We start from the raw sequence: 17,953 nt of genomic DNA, 5'->3' as shown, positions 1-17,953 counted from the left end.
CATTACATTAAGTACATTACTTTCACCAACTTCTCCCAAAGGTGCACAAAACAAAGGAGGCCTTACAACCCTTTCTAGCCCCCTGATGGCATATAAATAGGGAATTATCCTTCCTAAAACTGCGTGAAATCTGTAGGTATTTGAGTACGCACCTCCTCACGTCTAAAGTGTGTAGCCTCTCCTCTTTTTGATTTTTGGGGGGAAAGCAAAAGGTTGGGAGAACTACCTCCTGAGTTCTATGGAACCGAGTGACTACTTTTGGAAGAAAGGCTGGGTCAGGTTTTAATACAATCCTATCATCCAGAATCTGAGTAAATGGCGGACATATGTAAAGAGCCTGTATGTCACTCACTCTTCTGGCTGAAGTCAGGGCCACTAACAGGGCTGTTTTTAGGAGAATAATTTTTGGGGAGGCTAAATCTAGGGGCTCGAAGAGAGGATTAGTTAAGGCCTCTAGGACCAAATTCAAATCCCAGGGAGAGGATTTTGCTTTGATAATGGGTCTACACCTAAAGGAAGCTTTTATAAATCGTGCTATCCAATAATTAGCTGCAATATCGGAAGAAAACAAAGCTCCCAAAGCCGACACCTGTACTTTTAAGGTACTAGTGGTAAGCCCCAATTCTAAGCCCCGCTGCAGAAACTCTAGTATTTTCCCAATAGGGGGCCCCTCCTCTGATTTAAATTCAGTAAATGATAAAAACTTCCTCCAGGTCCTAGCATAAATGCGGGTGGTAACGGGTTTTCTGCTAGACAAGAGAGTATTTACTACATTTGCGGGGAATCCCTTGTTGGTTAACAGCACCCTCTCAAATTCCACGCCGTCAAATGGAGACTCGAGGCTGGAGGATGGGAAACCGGACCCTGAGTGAGAAGGTCCGGAATCTCCGGAAGGATCCAGGGATCTGATATGGACATTTTTCGGAGACAAGGGAACCACGGTCTTTTTGGCCAAAAGGGGCATATGAGTATTACTCTGGCCCTGTCTGCCCTGATCTTCCTTATAACTGCTGGAAGCAGGATCATGGGAGGAAATGCATATGCCAGAGGGAATTTCCAGGGAACCATAAAGGCGTCCACTGTCAGGGGTTCTTCTCTGGGGTCTAGGGAACAGAATGTTGTCACCTTCCGGTTGGATTTTGTCGCAAATAAGTCCACTGTCGGAAGACCCCACATTGCCACAATTCTGGAGAAGATTTGAGGATTCAAGGACCATTCTCCCTCTTTTATGGAAATACGGCTTAGGAAATCCGCTGTGACGTTTTCTTTCCCTTTTAGATGAATAGCCGAAAGGGAGAGACAATGATCTTCTGCCTTCTGAAGAAGTCTGTCCGCTACCCTCTTTAAGTCTCTTGAGCGGGTTCCCCCTTGGTGATTTATATAAGCTACTGAGACTTGATTGTCCGAGAGTATACGGACATGCTGGCCCTGTAAGGAACTTGTTGAACGCATAATCCACCACCAAAAGCTCCTTAACATTTGATGACAACTGTATCTCACTCCTTGACCAGGTCCCCTGAACTAAGTTCCCATTGAAGTGAGCTCCCCAACCTGCAGCACTCGCATCTGTAGTTAAGACTGCCGTCGGCTTACACTCCCAGGGGACCCCCCTAGAAAGATTATCGTGTCATAACCACCAATGAAGGGAATGTATGGCCCGAGGACACAGGGTAAACTCACGGTCTAAATGTCCCTCTAGGACTGAGTTGTTATACAATACATCCCACTGAAGAGCCCTTGAATGAAATTGTGACCAACGAACTGCGGAAAAACTCGAGGTTAAGGTCCCTAATAGCGACATGGCTTTACGGAGTGACATAGAGGGTTTATCCATACACTGTCTTACCAAACCCTGGATTCTTGTGATTTTTTCTTCAGATAAATAACATAACTGTTTTTTAGAATCTAACATGACCCTCCAGATACTGCTGAGCTTTGAGTGGAGTTAATCTAGATTTTTCCAAATTTAGAAACCACCCCAAGCCCTCCAAGACAGACATGGTCACCCGAAGGTGGGCCTCGCATTGAACAAAAGAGTTTCCCACTATCAGGAGATCATCTAGGTAAGGGATTATTAGAATGTCTCTTTCTCTTATATGGGCCGTAACCTCTGCCATTAATTTGGTGAAAATTCGCGCGGCTATTGCTAACCCAAAGGGAAGTGCAGTGTACTGAAAGTGTTTAACCACCCCCTCAATTTCAATGGCCAGCCTCAGGTATTTCTGATAGTAACTATGAATGGGAATATGGTAATACGCATCCTTGAGATCGAGAACTACCATATAACAGTGGGGAAAAAGCAACTTTATTACTGTTTTCAAGGATTCCATTTTGAAAGTGTCTACTTTAAGGAAGCTATTTAAGGATTTTAGATTTATAATTGTCCTGAAACTCCCATCCGGTTTTGGGACCAAGAAGAGCGGGGAGTAGAATCCGAGACCCTTTTCTGAATCCGGAACCTCAATCAGAACGTTTTTCCTTATTAAGACTTGAATTTCCGATACGAGGGCAGTCTGGCGTTCTGGGGAGGAACTAGAGGGAACAATCATGAATCTCTTGTGAGGAAAAGCTTGAAATTGAAATTTTAGACCATATTTAATCAGGCTCAAAATCCAATTACTATGAGAAATCTGTTCCCAAGCTGGGAAAAATAATGACAATCTCCCTCCCACCTGGGCTGATTGTGCATTCCCTGGCTTCTGCTCATTTTTTGGAGATGAACCAAAGAGAAGGCCTCTACCTTTTCGACCTCTTTCTTCGGACTTGTCCGGTTCCCTGAAGAATCTTCTTCGGATGAATTTTCTTTTCCGAAACGATCTCTTAAAGGAGGGTAGAGGTACTGATGGAAAACACTTCTTAGGATCTCCGGCCTTCTCCAATAATTCGTCCATAGTCTGGCCAAAGAGATATTCCCCTTCGCAAGGGATTGTACACAGCCTGGACTTTGTCTGTACATCCCCAGGCCAGCATTTAATCCATAGCGCTCGTCGAGCCGCATTTGACAGAGCTGATGACTTTGCTGCCAATCTGACTAAGTCCGCAGACGCATCAGCAAGAAAGGCCGCTGCACCCTGAACCAGTGGAAGGGAAGAAATAATCTCCTTCCTAGAGACACCATCCCTTAGCTGACTGTTTAACTGTTCCAGCCAAACCATCAGGGCTCTAGATGTGCAGGTGGCTGCTACTGCTGGTCTCAGTGCTCCTGCAGCTGTCTCCCATGCACCTTTTAAGAAGGTATCGGCTCGTCTGTCCAGGGGGTCTTTTAATGCTCCCATGTCATCAAACGGGAGGGAAGTCTTTTTTGCCGCTTTAGCGACAGCAACGTCCAGCTTTGGTGCTTTTGACCAAGAGGAACATATGGCATCCTCAAATGGGTACCTCCTCTTGAAAGATGGAGGAACACTGCCCTTCCTGTCGGGTTTTTTCCACTCTCTATCATTGAGGTCTTTTACTCTTGTATTCACGGGAAAACGTTTTCTCTTTTTCTGACCTAATCCACCAAACATTACGTCCTCCACAGACTTTTCTGCCCTCATGTCTACAATGCCCATGGTAGACCGGACAGCTTTTACCAAGGAATCAACCTCCTGCAGAGGAAAACACTGTCTATCCGATTCACTATCAGAAGAAGAGAGAGCGGAGGAGGAAATGTCAGATATGTCAGAGTCTGAACCCGGCTCAGGTTCCCGAGAAATATGAGTAGATTCTGAGCCTTGCAAAGCCTTGCCTATTTCCTCTCTAATTAAAGTCTTTAGGTCCAGGGAAAACCCCGGGGTTTCCTCCGCCATTACTTTGTTAATACACAGCTGGCACAATTTCTTATTATATGCATCTGGGAGCGGATTGCTGCATAAGGCCCATTCTTTATGTTTCATTTTAGCTCAACATTTCTTGCTCTTAAAGAGGAGTTTATAGAAAGAAAAAAGGAGAAGGAAACTATTAGTAGAACTTCCACGAAGATTCCACTTACCCCACAGAATATCTGGTACCGTAGAAGCAGAAGAATCCATCATAACCGGCGGGGAATCACGCTGAACCGGACTATTTTTTCTGCTCTTAGTGGTGAACTTCCTAGCTGAACGACTAGACCCAGACCGGGAATGACGTTGCACCACCAGTTGTGAGGGCTCCCCAGAGGGCTGCTCCTGCAGCAGTTGCTCTTGCTGAGGTGAAAGCTGCTCCTATGAATCTCCCATGTCTACCAAGGTAACAATGGGCTGGGAAGCACCTCTGTATGTTGCCAGGACTCTTTTATACTGGCCATACCAGGTACCATGTGTGGGTTTTTTTCTTTTTTCGAACCCAGGAGGGAGTTAATTGTTCCCACGTGGTTCCCCCCCCCCCTCCCCAGGTGGGCTCACCGCCGCCTGCCCAGCTGACGTTGTTCTCCTCGTGGCTTCGGCGTCCTCATGCTCGCGCGCACTTCCTGGTTGCGCGCGAGAGCTCCGCCCACTTCCGGTGACATCCCCGACGCACCGGAAATACGTCACAGGGCCGCGCCTGTCACGTGCCCCGGATCTCCTGCCTTGTACTGCCTGCCGCAACGCACACGGAGGTGCCCCAATGAGCCTTGCCGTGACGTCTCCAGAGGCCCAGGACAGACAGCTCCATCCAGCACCCTGTGGCTCCCTCTGGGGAAAGAGACCATCTTCTGCAGGTAAGCCTGCGAGGTCTCCCATCATGGACAGGAAACCTAAACTGAGGCGAGAGAGAGGCGCCGCCCTTTTTAACCTGTAGGTTTCCTGTCCTTGATGGGCAGATCCTCTCTCTCGTGGTGCGGTCATGGGAGAACGAATAAAATGTGTCCTACTGTAAATCACTTAAACATGAGCCATGTATGAGGGAGTCGGAGTCATGAAGTCGGAGACGGTGTCATGGAAATTTAGGAGTAGGAGTCAAAGGTTTGGCTTACCGACTGCACAGCCCTGGCTCCCATCCCGTACTTTCTTGATTGGTACATCAAGGAAAGGCAACTGGTAATAATTAAACTCTGATATAAATCTAAGGGCCACTCTATGGATATTGAGTTCCCTGACAAATTAAAGAAATTGTTCACTCGTCCTTGACCAGATGATAAAAATGTTGTCAATATATCTATATCATACCCCAATATATGGTTGCCACCACTTATAATCATCACTGAGTATTTTGGTTTCCTCCCACCAGCCCAGGAATAGATTAGCAGATGAGGGGGTACAGGGGCTCCCCATCGCAGTACCCCTGAGCTCGTTTAAGTACTTCCTGTCAAAAAGTAAGACGTTATGAGTAAGAATGAATTTCAGAAGATCCTCCATGAAGTCATTATGTCTACTACACTCTATTGATATCGATTTCAATAAACATCTTACTCCACTGATACCATCCTCATGCGATATATTACTGTACAAAGCCTCGATATCTAGTAAGGCCTGCTCCCCTACATGCATGTATACATGCTCGAGGGTATATGTAGGGGAGCAGGCAGAGGGAAAACCAACTCCAGAGGGATTATTCCAACTGTAAAACCTCAGGACTTATTCCAACTGCAGGACCTCAGGCGGTACTGTGGGAACATTATACTGTGTGGGGGCATCATCCATACTGCATAAGGGGCATAATGGGGGCATTACACTGTGTGGGGGCATCATACATACTGCATAAGGGGCATAATGGGGGCATTACACCGTGTGGGGGCATCATACATACTGCATAAGGGGCATAATGGGGGCATTACACCGTGTGGGGGCATCATACATACTGCATAAGGGGCATAATGGGGGCATTACACCGTGTGGGGGCATCATACATACTGCATAAGGGGCATAATGGGGGCATTACACCGTGTGGGGGCATCATACATACTGCATAAGGGGCATAATGGGGGCATTACACTGTGTGGGGGCATCATACATACTGCATAAGGGCATAACGGGGGCATTATACTTTGTGGGGCATCAAAAATACTGCATAAGGGGCATAATGGAGGTATTACACTGTGTGGGGCATCATACAGTGGTGGCCAAAAGTATTGGCACCCCTGCAATTCTGTCAGATAATACTCAGTTTCTTTCTGAAAATGATTGCAATCACAAATTCTTTGGTATTATTATCTTCATTTATTTTGTCTTCAATGAAAAAATACTAAAAAGAATTGTCCTAAAGCCAAATTGGATATAATTCCACACCAAACCTAAAAAAGGGGGTGGACAAAATATTGGCACTGTTTGAAAAATCATGTGATGCTTCTCTAATTCGTGTAATTAACAGCACCTGTAACTTACCTGTGGCACCTAACAGGTGTTGGCAATAACTAAATCAGCCAGTTAACATGGATTAAAGTTGACTCAACCTCTGTCCTGTGTCCTTGTGTGTACCACATTGAGCATGGAGAAAAGAAAGAAGACCAAAGAACTGTCTGAGGACTTGAGAAACCAAATTGTGAGGAAGCATGAGCAATCTCAAGGCTACAAGTCCATCTCCAAAGACCTGAATGTTCCTGTGTCTTCCGTTAACAGTGTCTTCAAGAAGTTTAAAGCCCATGGTACTGTAGCTAACCTCCCTAGATGTGGACAGAAAAGAAAAATTGACGAGAGATTTCAACGCAAGATTGTGTGGATGGTGGATAAAGAACCTCGACTAACATCCAAACAAGTTCAAGCTGCCCTGCAGTTCGAGGGTACAACAATATCAACCCGTACTATCCGTCGGCGTCTGAATGAAAAGGGACTGTATGGTAGGATACCCAGGAAGACCCCACTTCTTACCCCGAGACATAAAAAAGCCAGGCTGGAGTTTGCCAAAACTTACCTGAGAAAGCCTAAAACGTTTTGGAAGAATGTTCTCTGGTCAGATGAGACAAAAGTAGAGCTTTTTGGGAAAAAGCATCAACATAGAGTGTACAGGGAAAAAAAAGAGGCATTCAAAGAAAAGAACACGGTCCCTACAGTCAAACATGGAGGAGGTTCCCTGATGTTTTGGGGTTGCTTGACCGTGTGCATGGCATTATAAAGTCTGAAGACTACCAACAAATTTTGCAGCATAATGTAGGGCCCAGTGTGAGAAAGCTGGGTCACCCTCAGAGGTCATGGGTCTCCCTCAGAGGTCATGGGTCTTCCAGCAGGACAATGACCCAAAACACACTTCCAAAAGCACTATAAAATGGTTTGAGAGAAAGCACTGGAGACTTCTAAGGTGGCCAGCAATGAGTCCAGACCTGAATCCCATAGAACACCTGTGGAGAGATCTCAAAATGGCAGTTTGGAGAAGGCACCCTTCAAAATTTCAGGGACCTGGAGCAGTTTGCCAAAGAAGAATGGTCTACAATTCCAGCAGAGCATTGTAAGAAACTCATTGATGCTTACCGGAAGCGGTTGTTTGCAGTTATTTTGGCTAAAGGTTGTGCAACCAAGTATTAGGCTGAGGGTGCCAATACTTTTGTCTGGCCCATTTTTGGAGTTTTGTGTGAAATGATCAATGATTTGATTTTTGCTTCATTCTCTTTTTGTTTTTTCATTGAAGACAAATTAAATGAAGATAATAATACCAAAGAATTTGTGATTGCAATCATTTTCAGGAAGAAACTGAGTATTATCTGACAGAATTGCAGGGGTGCCAATACTTTTGGCCACCACTGTACATACTGCATAAGGGGCATAATGGGGGCATTACACTGTGTGGGGGGCATCATACATACTACATAAGGGGCATAATGGGGGCATTACACTGTGTGGGGCATCATACATACTGCATAAGGGGCATAATGGGGGCATTATACTGTGTGGGGGGCGTCATACATACTGTATAAGGGGCATAATGGGGGCATTACACTGTGTGGGGCATCATACATACTGCATAAGGGGCATAATGGGGGCATTATACTGTGGGGGCATCATACATCCTGTATAAGGGGCATAATGGGGGCATTACACTGTGTGGGGGGCGTCATACATACTGTATAAGGGGCATAATGGGGGCATTACACTGTGTGGGGCATCATACATACTGCATAAGGGGCATAATGGGGGCATTATACTGTGGGGGCATCATACATCCTGTATAAGGGGCATAATGGGGGCATTACACTGTGTGTGGGGCATCATACATACTGCATAAGGGGCATAATGGGGAGCATTACACTGTGTGGGGGCATCATACATCCTGCATAAGGGGCATAATGGGGCCATTACACTGTGTGGGGGCATCATACATCCTGCATAAGGGGCATAATGGGGGCATTATACTGTGGGAGCATCATACATCCTGCATAGGGGCATAATGGGGGCATTACACTGTGTGGGGCATCATACATACTGTATAAGGGGCATAATGGGGGCATCATACATCCTGCATAAGGGGCATAATGGGGGCATTACACTGTGTGGGGCATCATACATCCTGCATAAGGGGCATAATGGGGCATTACACTGTGTGGGGGCATCATACATTCTGCATAAGGGGCATAATGGGGGCATTACATTGTGGGGCCAGTAAAGGGGTCCTGTACTATGAGAACAATACGTTTCCTCACTTCCTGTCTCCATAGTTGGGTCGTATGTATCTATTACAGGAAACAGAACAAAAACCTTACGATTCTTATAAAGGGGCAACACAAGACCCCAAAAGAGTCTCCGTGCTGAAGGGGTTAATGCCCCCTGCGCCCAGTAATGGGGTCTCCACATACCTCCACCTGCAGAGCCGCCACCACATATATGGCTGCTCTGTGCACACAGGAGCTGTGATGAGGTCACAGGAGGGGAGGAGTCAGGGGTCACATGATCAGGGGCCTCAGTGGATGCAGGACTCTGCTGTGCTGGTTGTCATGGTGCTGGATGAGCTGAAGTTTATGTGTGGGGTCAGGAGGGGTTTACAGTGTGGATGTAGCAGAGCCGTGTGTGTACGAGGTGTACGGAGCAGAGCCGTGTGTGTACGAGGTGTACGGAGCGGAGCCGCGTGTGTACGAGGTGTACGGAGCAGAGCCGTGTGTACGGAGCGGAGCCGTGTGTGTACGAGGTGTACGGAGCAGAGCCGTGTGTGTACGAGGTGTACGGAGCAGAGCCGCGTGTGTACGAGGTGTACGGAGCGGAGCCGCGCGTGTACGAGGTGTACGGAGCGGAGCCGCGTGTGTATGAGGTGTACGGAGCGGAGCCGCGCGTGTACGAGGTGTACGGTCGGAGCTGCACGTGTACGAGGTGTACAGAGCGGAGCCGCGCGTGTACGAGGTGTACGGAGCGGAGCCGCGCATGTACGAGGTGTACGGAGCGGAGCAGCGCATGTACGAGGTGTACGGAGCGGAGCCGCGCATGTACGAGGTGTACGGAGCGGAGCCGCGCTGGTACGAGGTGTACGGTCGGAGCTGCACGTGTACGAGGTGTACAGAGCGGAGCCGCGCGTGTACGAGGTGTACGGAGCGGAGCCGCGCGTGTACGAGGTGTACGGAGCGGAGCCGCGTGTGTACGAGGTGTACGGAGTGGAGCCACGTGTGTACGAGATGTACGGAGCAGAGCCGCGCGTGTACGAAGTGTGCGTATCTGTGCGCTGTAAGGTGGCTTCCGGACAGGTCATGGATGGGAGGTATGTGTCCCCGAAGTACCAACCTTCGGTGATGTAGGACCCGGAGAAGCAGGCTCCAGCACACATAGTGCTGAGAGGGAGTTAAAGGGCCGGGTTTTACGAGCAGCTGAAAGAGCTGGGGGTGGGGGGGGGTCAGCTGCTCACTTACCTCCAGTCCAGGTCTTGGAAGGCCTGATTTAAGACAGGTGCACCTGTCTCAGTGTGCTGTGTGTTGTGCAAGGTGAGCAGACCTTGCATGTGCTGCTCAGTCTGCTGGAGGCGGAGAGAAGCACTACATTTAAACGGCTGAAGCCGTGCTGCATATGGACGGGTTATTTTGAGTTTTGTTCTGTTATACCTTTTGTGCCAGAAAAAGGCTGTTATGTTTTGTTTTCCTGGTTGGTTTATGGACATTTTATAAACCACCAGTTTGTTTTTGAACCTGCGGACTGCATTCCTGTGTGAACCTGCGCCGGCCCGAGAGCTAATCTGTCACAGATTGGTGGAGAATGCGGGCACAAATCCCAAGGGGCAGTGTGACTGCTACAGGAAAACGTATATGTCCTGGGTGAAGGCCGCCAGCCAGCAAGGTTCGTCCGGCAACATGGAGGAGCTGATAAAGCAACTGGTGCAGGCGAATATGCCTCAGCAGCAAGCTCAGCAGACCAACAAATTGTTAGTACAACAGTTCCAGCTTCAACAGCAATAGATGCAGCTTTGACAGCAGCAGGAACAGATGACGCTCCTGGCGGAGGCCCTCCGTATCGGAGAAGCCGCACCACCTCCAGGCCACAGCTATGAGACCCAGGTGAGGAAAACCGTGAGAGGGGCGTTGCAAAAGATGACTCCGGGGGGTTGACGTCAAGGCGTTCCTGGCCGTGTTTGAGAGGGTGGCGGACCATGAGAGACTACTACCAGAGCAGTGGGCGCCATATCTGATCGGGGAACCACAGAAGTCGTATTTTGATCTGGCACTGCAGGACTCTAAGGAGTATAGCAAGTTTAAGGCTGAGATCCTGGGGCGGCTGGGCATAACCCTGGCAGTCAGAGTACGAGTCCACCTCTGGGACTTCCACAGGGACAAAACTCCTTGGTCACAAATGTTTGATCTTCTGCACCTGGTACAGAAGTCGCTGCAGCCAGAGACTTGTTCCCCAGCCAGATGGTAGAGAGAGTGGTCATGGATCGTGGATCGGTTTATCCACTCTCTGCCGAAGCCGCTTCAGTCCTGTGTTGCCCAGGGAGATCCCCAAAATGCAGACAACCTGGTGGGCCTAGTAGAGAGGTACCGGGTGGTAGAGGGCTCCCTGGGTGGTCTAGCAGTGGTTAGGTCACCTTTCTGGGGCTCCCAAAAGAAGGGGACTAAATCTTCACTGGGCGTTCGTCCAAAGTCCAAGAGGCAGATGAATCGCAGCTGGGGAATCAGTCCCAATCCATCCTCTGTTGGAGTTGTCATGCCCCTAGCCATATAGCTGCTCGGTGGCCCAGGAACTCTGAGCCAATGGACTGCAGCATAGGCCGGCATTGCTTCTACTTTGCCTACCCTGCCTCTAGTGCGGTTCATCAACACGGCGAGAGCCCTCTGGCGTGCTCAGTGTCCGTGAACGGGATGCAAGTGTCTGGACTGCTGGACTCAGGAAGTTTGGTAACCCTGATAAGCGCCAAACTCCCTCATTGGCTGGTTCTTGGGAAGGTGGTGGGTGTCCGGTGTATCCATGGGGACGCTAAAAAATGTCCTGTTGCCCGGGTGGATGTAAACACGGACTGTGGCACCACAGCTCAGGAAGTGGGGGTCGTTAAAGACTTGTTGCACCTGATAATAATCGGACGGGATTGTGCATTATTCTGGGACATGAGGGGGAAAGTGGTGACATCTGGTTGCTTAGATGACAGCCAGAACACCCCTGAAGAAACCTCGCCGTAGGCCGTAACCGAAGAGTTTCCCATGTGTGTTTGTGGGCGATGAGGATGGGGCAGCATCACCTGACGCCAACATCCCTGAGCTGGAGGTGTCCAAGGGAAACTTTGGAACTGCCCAACTCAGGGATTTAACTCTTAAAGGGACATTTGATAATGTGTCTATACTTCACGTTGTTGCTCAAGAGCCGGGGGTGACACCAGATACCCATACTTTGCCGTCAATGGGGACTGAGTCACCAAGGTGAAAGGGGAGCTTGTCGAGCAGTTGCTGGTGCCGGGAACATACAGTCGTAAGGTATTAAGACATGGCCCATGCACATGTGTTAGGTGGTTGCCTGGAGGTAGAAAAAACACAGGAACGAATCCTCCAGAGGTTCTATTGACCCGGTTGTCACCGAGAAATTGCAAATTATTGTAGGTCCTGTCCCACCTGCCAGCTGACCACTCCGTTGACACGCCTCCGGTGCCGTTACCTATCATCGAGGTGCCCTTTGATCGCATAGCACTGGATCTGGTGGGGCCCCTGGTAAAGTCCACCAGATGACATCAGTGTATCCTAGTGGTACTCGACTATGCGACATGGTATCCGAAGGCTGTGCCGCTACGTAACTCCTCCTCCAAGTATATAGCTCGGGAGTTGGTTCATTTTTTTTCTAGAACGGGGTTACCTAAGGAGATCCTAACGGATCAAGGGACCCCATTTATGTCAAAGGTGATGAGAGAGTAGTGCAAAACTCTGCAAATCACACAAATACGGACCTCAGTCTACCACCCACAGACGGATGGCTTGGTGTAAAGGTTTGGAAAAACCTTGAAGGCAATGTTAAAGAAGGTCGTAGAGAGGAAGTCCAAGACTGGGACTGCCTACTTCCGTACCTTCTCTTCTCCATCAGAGAGGTACCACAGTCCTGTACTGGATTCTCCCCTTTTGAACTGTTGGATGGCTGACACCCCCAAGGACTCCTGGATATGGCAAAGGAGACCTGGGAGGCGGAGTCTATACCCTGCAGGAGTGTAATCGAACACGTGGCTCAAATGCAAGAGAGAATTGCCAGGGTGATGCCCATCGTGAAAGAGCACCTCCTCCAAGCACAAGAGGCGCAATCTAGGGTGAACAATAGATCAGCACAAGTGAGACACTTCAATCCTAGGGATCGGGTACTGGTACCTACAGCGGAGAGCAAATTCTTAGCGAAGTGGCAGGGCCCCTACGAAATAGTTGAAAAGGTTGGTGAGGTCAACTATAAACTCCACCAGCCAGAGAGAAGGAAGCCCTACCAGGTGTACCACGTCAACTTGATTAAGCCATAGTGAGATAGGGAACCCGTGGAAGCTTCGTGTTTATTGGCTGAGCCTGACGCTTATGTGAAAGAGGTCAAGGTGGCAGAGTCACTGTCACGTGCCCAAAAGCAACAGTGCAAAGAGTTGCTACATTGAAATAAAGACCCGTTTTCGGAGTTGCCAGGACTCAATCAGGCCATAGAGCATGAAGTACTCACAGAGCCTCATGTTCGTGTCAACCTAAAACCATATCGGACCCAGAGGCCTGCAGAGAGGTGATCTCGAAAGAGGTGAAGCGGATCCTGAACCTGGGAGTCATTGAGGAGTCCAAGAGTGGCTGGTCCAGTCCTATAGTCTTTGTGCCGAAACCAGATGGAGAATCACGGTTTTGCAACGACTATAGGAAGCTGAACGAGGTCTTGAAGTTTGACGCCTACCCAATACCTAGGTTAGATGAGCTTATTGAAAGGCTAGGACCCGCTCGGTACATCACCACCCTGGACCTCACCAAAGAATATTGGCAAATTTCCCTGTCCAAAGAGGCCAGAGAGAAGATGGCCTTCTCGATGCCAGACGGATGTTATCAATACATCAGGATGGCGTTTGGGTTGCAGGGAGCTCCGGCCACCTTCCAGAGAGCCATGAACCGGATCTTAGCACCCCGCAAAAAGTATGCAGCGGCCTACATAGATGACATCATCATATTCAGCCAGGACTGGGAACGTATTCTTGGAAAGTTCAAGCCATACTTGACGCCCTAAGGAAGGCGGGCTTTACCATCAACCCGAAGAAATGTGCCATGGAGATTGAGGAAGCAAAGTATCAGGGCTACGTGGATGGTAGAGGGGAAATAAAACCACAAATAAATAAGGTCGAGGCGATCCTGAACTGGCCACAGCCCCTCTCGAAGAAGCAGGTCAGGGCATTTCTAGGCATCGTGGGCTACTATCGAAGATTTGTCCCTAACTTTGCCCTGATAGCAGATGGATCTGCTGAAAGGGACGAAGTCAGCTATGGCCAAGTGGTCCACGGAAGCTGAAGTGGCCTTCCAGGAATTGAAACTGGCCCTCTGTAAACAGCCAGTCTTGGTGGCGCACAACTTCTCCAAAGAGTTTGTGGTCCAGATGCATGCATCGGATGTCGGGCTGGGAGCAGTCTTGTCCCAGGAGATTAACAGAGACGAACACCCTCTAATGTACCTCAGTCGAAAACTGTCCACATGCGAGAAGAACTACTCTATAGTGGAAAAAGAATGTTTAGCCATCAAGTGGGCGTTGGACACTCTGAGATATTGCCTGTTAGGTAGAAGGTGCAGGTTAGTGTCGGACCATGCCCCACTGCGGTGAATGCGAGAAAAGAAGGGGAACAATGCCCGAGTAACTAGATGGTTCCTAGCCCTACAAGATTTTAGTTTCCAGGTAGAGCATAGGCCTGAGAAACAACATGGGAATGCTGATGCCCTGTCAAGGGTCTGTTGTATGGTGGCAGAAGGTGCCAAGGCCCCCGCTTTGGGCAGAATGGGGGTTTGTAAGGTTGCTACCGGACAGGTCGTGGACGGGAGGTATGTGTCCCCGAAGTACCAAGCTTCGGTGATGTAGGACCCGAAGAAGCAGGCTCCAGCACACATAGTGCTGAGAGGGAGTTAATGGGCCCGGATTAAAGGGCCAGGTTTTACAAGCAGCTGAAAAAGCTGGGGGAGGGGATCAGCTGCTCACTTACCTCCAGTTCAGGTCTTGGAAGGCCTGATTTAAGACAGCTGCGCCTGTCTCAGTGTGCTGTGGGTTGTGCAAGGTGAGCAGACCTTGCATGTGCTGCTCAGAGTCTGCTGGAGGCAGAGAAAAACACATTTAAACGGCTGAAGTCGTGCTGCATATGGACTGGTTATTTTGAGTTTTGTTCTGTTATACCTTTTTGTGCCAGAAAAATGCTGTTATGTTTTGTTTTCCTGGTTGGTTTATGGACATTTAATAAACCATCACTTTGTTTTTGAACCTGCAGGCTGCATTCCTGTGTGAAACTGCGCCTACTCAATAGCTGATCCATCACAGCATGTACAAGGGGTACGAAACAGAGCCGTGCTTGTACGAGGTGTGCATAGCCGTGCGTGTACAAGGCGTACGTAGTAGAGCTTTACGTGTACAAGGTGTACGGAGCGGAGCCGTGCGTGTACGAGGTGTACGAAGTGGAGCCGTGTGTTGTGGTGTTTACAAGGCGTTCTTTATACTCCATTTAAAGTCTGGCAGTTGTGTGTTGTTCCAAACTATTCACACTTGGTCGCTGACCAATACCATACTACAAGGTCAGTACCTAAAACCGTGGTCGTCATACATATCAGATATTACTGCGGTACTAATCCAGAAATTTTTAGGGAACGTGTCAAATATTTACTCACCTACTGTACTCACCCATCCCTTGTAGATTGTGAGCCCTCGCCGGCAGGGTTCTCTCTCCGCCTGTACCAGTCGGTGACTAATTTTTGTTGAAATTAATGTACTCATTGTTTGCTATGTATACCCTTTTACACATGTAAAGCACCAAGGAATTAGTGGCACTATAATAATAAATAATAATAATTATACTTCGTTTAACCCCTTAAGCACCGAGCCACTTTGTAGGTTAGTGACCAGGCCATTTTTTTTCAATTCTGACCATTGTCACTTTATGAGGTAATAACTCTGGAATGCTTCAAACGGATCCCCCTGATTCTGAGACTGTTTTTTTTTTGTGACATGTTGTACTTCACAACATTGGCAAAATTTCTTTGACATGACTTGCGTTTATTTGTGAAAAAAAATATGGAAAATTTCTAAAATGTCACAATTTTCATACTTTGAATTCCTATGCCTTTAAATCAGAGAGATATTTCACAAAAAATAGTTAATAAATAACATTTTCCACATGTCAAACATATCTACTTTATTTCAGCACAATTTTGGAACCAAAATTTTTTTTTATTAGGTAGCTATAAGGGTTAAAAGTTGACCAGCTATTTTTCATTTTTCCAACAAAATTTACAAAACCATTTTTTTAGGGACCACATCACATTTGAAGCGACTTTGAGGGGTCTATATGACAGAAAATACCAAAAGTGACACCATTCTAAAACCTGAACGCCTCAAGGTGCTCAAAACAACATTCATGAAGTTTATTAGCCCTTCAGGTGCTTCACAGGAATGTGAATGGAAAAAAATGAACATTTTATTTTTTCCCACAAAAATTTTACTTTTGTCCAAAATTTTGCATTTTCACAAATCTAACATGAGAAAATAGACCATGCAATTTGTTGTGCAATTACTCCTGAATACGCTGGTATCCCATATGTGGTGGAAAACTAGTGTTTGGGGTCACGACAGAGCTCGGAAGGAAAGGATCACCATTCGACTTTTGCAACAAAAAATTGGCTGGAGTCGGTAGCGGACGCCATGTTGCATTTCAAGAGCCCCTGATGTGCCTAAACAGTGGAAACCCCCTACAAGTGACCCCATTTTGGAAACTAGACACCTCAAGGAATTTATCAACATATGTGGTGAGCACCTTGAACCCACAGGTGCTTCACAGAAGTTTATGACGTTGAGCCGAAAAAATAAAAAATCTTATTTTTACCACAAAACTTCTGTTTTATGCCCAAATTTAGCATTTTCAGAATAGTAAAAAGAGAAAATGCACCATACCATTTATTGTGCAATTTCTCCTGAATACGCTGATACCCCATATGTGGGGAAAACTACTGTTTGGGGGCTCGGAAGGAAAAGAGCCCCATTCGACTTTTGCAATGGACGCCATGTCATGTTTGGAGAGCCCCTGATGTGCCTAAATAGTGGAAACTCCCCACAAGTGATACCATTTTGAAAACTACACCCATTGAAGATTTTATCCCGGGGTATAGTGAGGATTTTGAACCCACAGGTACTACACAATGTGATAACATTAGATCGTCATATAGAAACATTTCAATTTTTTCACAAAACTGTTGTGTTAGCCCCAATTTTTTCCCTTTTGCAAGAGGTAACATGAAAAAATGGACCACTCAGTTTGTTACCCACTTTCTTCTGAGTGTAGCAATATTCCACATGTGGTCAAAAAACACTGTTTGGACAAATGGCAAGGCTCGGAGCGGAAGAAGCACTATTTGAATTTTACAACACAGATTTGGCTGAAATAGAGTTCGTGACATGCCAAAACAGCAGAAACGCCACAATTGACCCCATTTTCTAAACTGCATCGCCTAATGAATTAATTTATGGGTGTAATGAGTCTTTTGAATCCACGTTTTGTTAGAGGATTTACTTCAAAATGAGTGTGAAAAAAAAAAAAATTCTTTTTTTTCACAAAGCGTAATATTTAGGACAAATTTTCAATACATAATAGTGAGAGGTGAGGAAGTGGACTCCAAAATTCAGATTCCTCTTGTGCGCAAACGTAACGCCATTAGCAAAGTTTGACTGAATGACCGGACCCAAAATGGATGGAGCACCCTGTCTTTTTAGGTCATAAATTCATATATATAGGGTACAATGTCCCCAGCATCACATTTGGCAGTAAATACGACTATACCTTGCTCACAGAGCATACCACAAGTTATTTCATTAGTGCTGGAAAAAATTGCATTGAAATGAAAGGCAACATGTTTCAAAATGGAGTGTAACAATGTTGCAAAGCTGAGCATGTTCACAGGATAAAAGAACATCCGGATCTACTGCCACTCTCGGGAAAAAAGGGACTAGTTGTACAACTTCTCTATAGCGCAATCAATCCCTATATGAGGGACGGATGTGCCAAGTGACGCTGGCACACTATAGCAGGTCCCTGCCCGGCAAGGTAGGAAATGCCATGAGCGCAGAACAACCCATCCTTTTACAGAATACATAAAGAGACAGTATGCCACAGTACATGAGGGCAGTTTTTGCAGGTATAACGGGCTTTATAATAGCCAAATAAAACAATAAGAAAGCCCATTCTTTATTGACCAGAAACAGCTCGTGTACTAGGTATCCTCCATGAAAATCCGCCATTTCTATAACGCCAAACAGTAGAAAGGTTTATAATGACTTCTTTAGATGGCACGGCATAGTCAATCTGGCGAAAAAAAATAAAATGTATGCTATTTCAGTAAATTCCCCTTACAGTATTCATCTAGGGGTATAGTGAACATTAACTTTTAAATTTAGTTGTTTTTTTGGACTCCAATTTATTAATGGACGAAGAAATAAAAAGAATAAACAGA

The 17,953-nt window shown here is 47.1% G+C and overlaps 1 pseudogene; it reads right to left on the bottom strand.

Moving 5' to 3' along the window:
* The window catches only part of LOC141194422 (uncharacterized), a 64,853-nt pseudogene extending 56,125 nt beyond the window's left edge, over nt 1–8,728 (bottom strand).
* Nucleotides 8,729–17,953: the final 9,225 nt, after the last annotated feature.

Source organism: Phyllobates terribilis, unplaced genomic scaffold (assembly GCF_046119375.1).
Source record: "Phyllobates terribilis strain yellow unplaced genomic scaffold, ASM4611937v1 Scaffold_71__1_contigs__length_7168151, whole genome shotgun sequence".
Classification (NCBI taxonomy): domain Eukaryota; kingdom Metazoa; phylum Chordata; class Amphibia; order Anura; family Dendrobatidae; genus Phyllobates; species Phyllobates terribilis.
This window is presented reverse-complemented; position numbering and strand designations above follow the sequence as displayed.